The sequence below is a fragment of the Nelumbo lutea genome, chromosome 3 (assembly GCF_056320005.1).
Source record: "Nelumbo lutea isolate HS-2025 chromosome 3, American lotus-T2T, whole genome shotgun sequence".
Lineage (NCBI taxonomy): Eukaryota > Viridiplantae > Streptophyta > Magnoliopsida > Proteales > Nelumbonaceae > Nelumbo > Nelumbo lutea.
The window spans coordinates 88,462,857-88,468,873 of record NC_142686.1 but is presented as its reverse complement, the minus strand read 5'-3'; the positions used below and the strand labels follow the sequence as shown (position 1 = coordinate 88,468,873).

Genomic DNA, 6,017 nt, shown 5'->3' with positions numbered 1-6,017 from the left:
CATAAGTAAGCTTATGGTAATAACATTCCTTGTTTCATTCTAAAAAATCATGACATGGTATTTTTGAATCTTGCTGCATGTGATTGTGAAAACAAAGAGGGCTTACTCTAGTCCTAAATTATTCATGCGAAGAGATGCTTGTTTCCCTTGATTGTCGATTTCACTTGGGGACTTGAGGATTGGCGATTTAAGATTATTCTTTGAAAAGTTAAAAAGGAAAAAAAGTAGACGAATGGAAGGAACATTAATACTGGATCAAGGCATGTGGGAGAACAAATACCCTATTGAGAAAAATCCAAAACAATCTTTTAGTTAGTTAGGTCCTGTTTTAATTTTGTTTTGAGTTTTGTCTTGCCCGAGGATGAGCAAAGTTTAAGTGTGGGAAGATTTGATGAGAGTAGAATTTATCATACTTTTATACCCAAATATTTTGTCTTTCATACTTAATTAGTACTTAATTGGACTCATATTTCTTGTGTTTCAGTTCAGGGCATGAAAGAAGGAAGGAGCAAAGAAAGGCAATTCGGATGATTTTTTATAGTTTCGGCACCATTCAGTAATTTGGGCCTAACTCGAGTGTCTGAACTCCGATTGGGCTGATTCAGGACCCACTGGAAATCTAAGAGAAAAATCCACAACTTTTGTGTTTTATGATTTTGCAGATTCTGCCTGAATCGAAGTCAAATCTGGGCCCGAATTGGGGCAAATTCGTAGGAAGTCCCAATCCGCAGCTGAAGCCCAACTTGCAGAAAAACCTGGCTGAAGCCCAATTCGCAGAGGAGGTCTAATACGAATCCAAGAACAAGAAACTGAAAAGAGTCCTACTAGATCTAAATTTATGATGTAATCCCAGAAAGATAAGAGATTGAGTAAATTAGATTAAGAGATAATAGTAGGATTAGACTAGGACTTTCTAATCTTGAAAGATTAACTTCAAGAGAGAGTAGGAGACCACCCCTACCCTTTAGGCTATATAAAGAAGTAGGGGGCAGACTAGAGGGATCATCAATCAACAATTGGAAGAATTCCTGAAGTCCCTCTAAAGTGAATCAAGAAGGTCTTCAAGAACTTCAAGAAGGAGATCAAGAAAGCTTCAAGAAGGAGGTGGCGGCAAGAAGAAGATGAGATCTCAGCATCCTGGGCGAATTCATGAGTTCTTTCTTTCATCTTGTTTGTTTTATCTCCATTATTATGAACTGATTTGTTTGGGTCCTATGCCATGCAAGGAAATCCAACTGGGCAGCAGTTTGGAAGGTTAGTGAGCACATAGACTTAATGGGCCTAAAGCTCAATTCGAACTGGTCTAATTTGATTAGTTAAAGAAGGGGGTGGATCTGAGATTTGGATCAGCAGATAGGATAGGGAGTTATCCCTATCCACTTAGAGAGTCCAGATACAAATACAGATTTGGATTTGGAAACTCCTAATAAGATTAGGAGGGCAGATCTAATCTACAGATAAGATAAGGACTTATCCTTATCTCTTAAAGAGAAGTCCTGATCCAAATACAGATTTGGATTAGGTAACTCCTAATGAGATTAGGAGCTCTCTTTAAGGATATAAAAGGAGGAAGGGGGTGAACCATTCATCTCATCACAACAGATCTCAGATCACAGAAAGAGATTAAACAACTACAGTAAGACTACGCCATTTTCTGCACTTGCGCCCTCCTCCTACTGCCACTATTGCCAGTTCGATCTCCATTGTAGGAGCGATCAAGAAGTGTTCTTGATGTTAGTTTTTGGAGTAAAACTGATCTGAAGTCATGCTCACATACCCTCCGTCGAATTCTTGTTGAAGGATTCGATTCTTGTGAAGAACCTACTGATTCTGCTCCACCCTACGCTGTGTCATCTTCAGTGGAAGCAGTCTTTGGAGTTTTCCTTGGGTGTGAACACCTTCGTTGGGAGTTACTGCTACTCCATATCAGGTATATCCCTCTCCTACCTTTTGGTTTCAAATCTAGTTCAGTTTAGGTTCAAGATTGATCATTGAAAATGCAGATTTTCTAAAACAGGGAATGTGACTCCCATATGGGAGAGAGAAATTTTTTAAATTTCGCCCTACCTTCCTATAGGGTTCGACTATCCATATGATGGATCTCTCATCCATTCAAAAGCTATATGGGCCAAACTACTTTTTGCTATTCAGCCCATATAACTAGATAATGGTAATCAGTAATATTATGGATCATTATGGGATTTCATGATGGGCTTTACAGATATTAATTGATTGGATCAATTCTATCCTTGCATGCGATGTATGGATGTGTGATGTGCAGCGTTCATGGGCCATAAGCACTTGGTCCATGCTGATTTGATTGTGGCTCATGCGCACACCATGGCTAAATGCACATCATTGCCATGGTGTCCTTAAGATCATTGGATAATCCTCCCATTGTGGTGGGCCCCACACCTCCCCTAAAGAGGAACCGTGCAGAACCCTAGCCATTTAAGGCCCACCAAAATCTAGCTTTATGAAAGTCAATGGGAGCCACTTTGGTTTTACCTAAATTAACTCTCTAAAGGCCTTCCATCAATAGCATGAAGATGGGTCCTTCAGTAATGAGGAAACACACTATAAAATTGGGCTATCCATTTGATGTTGGATCTGTTGGAATGTTTCATAAGATGATAGGGCATCATAGACTAATGTGGGAGGGGCCTATCCTAAAATGGAATACTCTCTCACGGTACCTTGGCGTTCATGAATATGATGGGCGAGCACTCACTGGATATAAAAGTTTAACCTAAAATGGCAATGAACCTTATCTAACAGAGGCCAAAGAGAAAACTCATATGATGAATGTATATGATCTTCACAGAAAGGTGGTGGGATTATATAGGTGAAACAGTTGGCTCCATGCACCCTATATGATTTCCCTAGCATGCTACTACATCATTGCCTCCTTGGATAATCCGATACAGTGACAGTTCGATCGGATCGAATTGTCTAAGGATATCTTGGATAATCTAAGGACGATGTACGAAAAGTAGAATCGTTCTACTCGGTAGAAGGTCTTGAAGCAGTTCATGACCGCGTAGATGCCAAGAACCAATAGGTTCATGACCATTGTCTCAAGATGATGGGTTATATTAATGAACTTGAGGCTCTTGGATCCGGGCTTGACCATGTCATGAAGGTGGACACCATCCAAAATTCTTTGCCTCCTTCCTTCAATCAGTTCATCATCAACTATAACATGAACAAGCTAAATGTTAGCATCCAAGAACTCAGCCATATGTTGTAGAGGGCCAAGGAACTAATTAAGAAGGATGAGCCCATTGCCATGCTTGTTGAAACCGGCAAATCGGGCAAGAAGAAGAGGAAGACAAAGAGAAAGCCTCAGAAAAATGCTCTAAGAAGCAGAAGAAAGACAAAGCATCGGATGCTTGTCACTTCTGCAAGTAAGCCGACCACTAGAAGAGGAACTGTCATCAGTACCTGGAATCCAAGAGACAAGGTAATTTCAAATCCTGTGTCATAGAAACTAATTTGTTGGTAACTTCTGCTTCCTGGTGTATTGACTCCGGGGCTTCAACTCATGCATATAACTCACTGTAGGGGTTCAGGATAAGCAAAAGACTGAGTGACAGAGAAGTAACTCTTTACTTGGGGACTTCTGCAAGTTTTGTAGCTACAACTGTAGGAAATGTAGAGTTAATTTTCAAAGAATGAACTATTTTACTAAAAGATTGTCTTTATGTACAAAATTTGAGAAATTTGATTTCTGTTTCAAAACTATGTGTGGATGGATATTCTATTTTTTTTAGTAATATGATTACTATCAAAAGAAATAACAAATTCCTCGCATACGAAGAACTTGAGAATGGTCTCTATGTTCTACATCCTTCTCTAAAAACTAACATAACCGAAACTACATTGGATGACATCCCCAAGAAAAGAACCCGTAATACAGTTAATCCCACGTGCCTGTGGCATTACCGACTTGGCCATATTAACATAGACCATATCACAAGGTTTGTAAAAGATGGTCCTTTGGATCTAACTATAGAAGATCTTCCAACCTATGAACCTTGCCTTCAGGGTAAGATGACAAAACGGCCATTTAACGGTAAGCCTGAAAGATGTACATGCACACTTAACCTTATACGTATTGATGTATGTGGTCCCATGAGTGTTAGGATTCGTAACCAGCACGTGTATTTTATTACATTCACCAATGATTATTCTCAGTATGGTTACATGTACCTAATGAGACACAAGTCTGAATCATTTGAAAAGTTCAAAGAGTTCAAACAAGAGGTCGAGAAACAGTCAGGGAGAGAAATTAAGACTCTTCGATCGGATCGAGGTGGCGAGTATCTCTCTGATGAATTCAGGGACTACTTGAAGGTCAATGGGATAGTATCACAGATAGTTCCTCCTATTACACCACAGCTAAATGGTGTTTCAGAGAGGAGGAATAGGACCTTATTAGATATGGTCCAGTCACTTCTCGTACACTCAAAGTTGCCCACATCTTTTTGGGGTTTCGCATTGGAGAATGCGATATATGTGTTGAACTAGATTCCAACCAAATCAGTTCTGAAGACTCCCTATGAGCTTTGGATCGGAAAGAAACCAAGTGTGAGACACTTGAAGATTTAGGCTTGTCTAGTACATGTTAAAAGAACGAGTGCAGGCAAATTGGAATCTAAAACCAGCCATTGCCTATTTGTAAGATACCCCAAGGGCTCTCTGGGTTACCTATTCTATGACCCAGGAGAATAGAAGGTGTTCTATAGCCAAAATGCCCATGTCTTGGAGGATGATTACATCTTGAACAATCATCGTCAGGAAGTTGTTCTTGATGAGTAGAGCTCAAGATAGTTACTTAGTGGAAGCTACGACCAGTGAGGAGGATCCCATGATTTATACGGAAGCTATATTGGACATAGATTCCTTGAAGTGGGTAGATGCCATGAGAGTAGAGATGGACTCAATGGAGACCAATGGAGTCTGGACTTTGGTAGATCCGCCCCCTGGGGTAAAAGCAATTGGTTGCAAATGGATCTACAAGAGGAAGAAGGGCCTCGATGGTAAGGTTGAGACCTACAAGGCTCATCTTGTGGCGAAACGGTATACTCGGAAAGAGGGAATCAATTATGAGGAAACCTTTCCGCCAGTGGCCATGCTTAAATCCATTAGGATCCTGCTAGCTGTAGTAGCATACAATGATTACAAGATTTGGCAAATGGATGTCAAAACTGCATTCCTGAATGGAGATCTTATCGAAGATATCTATATGCAGCAACCACAAGGTTTCATAGCTGCAGGTTAGGAACACATGGTATGTAAATTGAATAGATCCGTATATGGACTTAAGCAAACTTCTAGGAGTTGGAACATCCGGTTTGACTCTACCATCAAAAAGTTTGACTTTGAGCAGAACCCGGATGAGCCTTGTGTTTACAGGAAATCCAGTGGTGATAAGATTACGTTTCTAGTTCTGTATAAATTCCAACTCCATTTTTATTTGCTCTCTCATTGCCCCACTGATAGCTATTGGCCACCATCTCCTCCAAAAGTTCATATGCTTCTTCGGGAGTTTTTCTCACAAGGGTACCACCTGCAGCTACATTTAACATTGAACGATTAGATTGATTAATGCCACTATAAAAAGTTTGCACTTGCATCCAAACAGGTAGACCATCCTGAGGACACTTCCTAAGCAGTTCCTTAAATCTCTCCCATGACTCATATAAGGTTTCATTATCAAATTGAGAAAAAGTTGTTATGTCATTCCTTAATTTAGTCATTTTAGTAGGTGGAAAATACTTAGACAAAAACTTTTGTGCCAAGTCATCCCATGTAGTAATCGAACCTGTAGGAAGAGAGTTAAGCCAATCTTTTGCTTTGTCCTTTAAGGAGAAAGGAAATAACCTAAGTCTAATGGCATCATCACTAACTCCATTATGCTTAAAAGTATCACATATTTCAAGAAAATTAGCAATATGAGAGTTAAGGTCATCACTGGGGCCAGAAAAATGCACACTCATCTAGATCATCTGAAT

At 39.9% G+C, this 6,017-nt stretch overlaps 1 non-coding gene across 1 annotated transcript; it reads left to right on the top strand.

The window, feature by feature from the left end:
* Positions 1–5,649: 5,649 nt before the first annotated feature.
* Positions 5,650–5,756, top strand: LOC148866234 (small nucleolar RNA R71). Its single transcript, XR_016112073.1, has one exon. It is a non-coding gene; the product is annotated as a small nucleolar RNA R71 (small nucleolar RNA).
* The last annotated feature ends 261 nt before the right edge of the window (positions 5,757–6,017 follow it).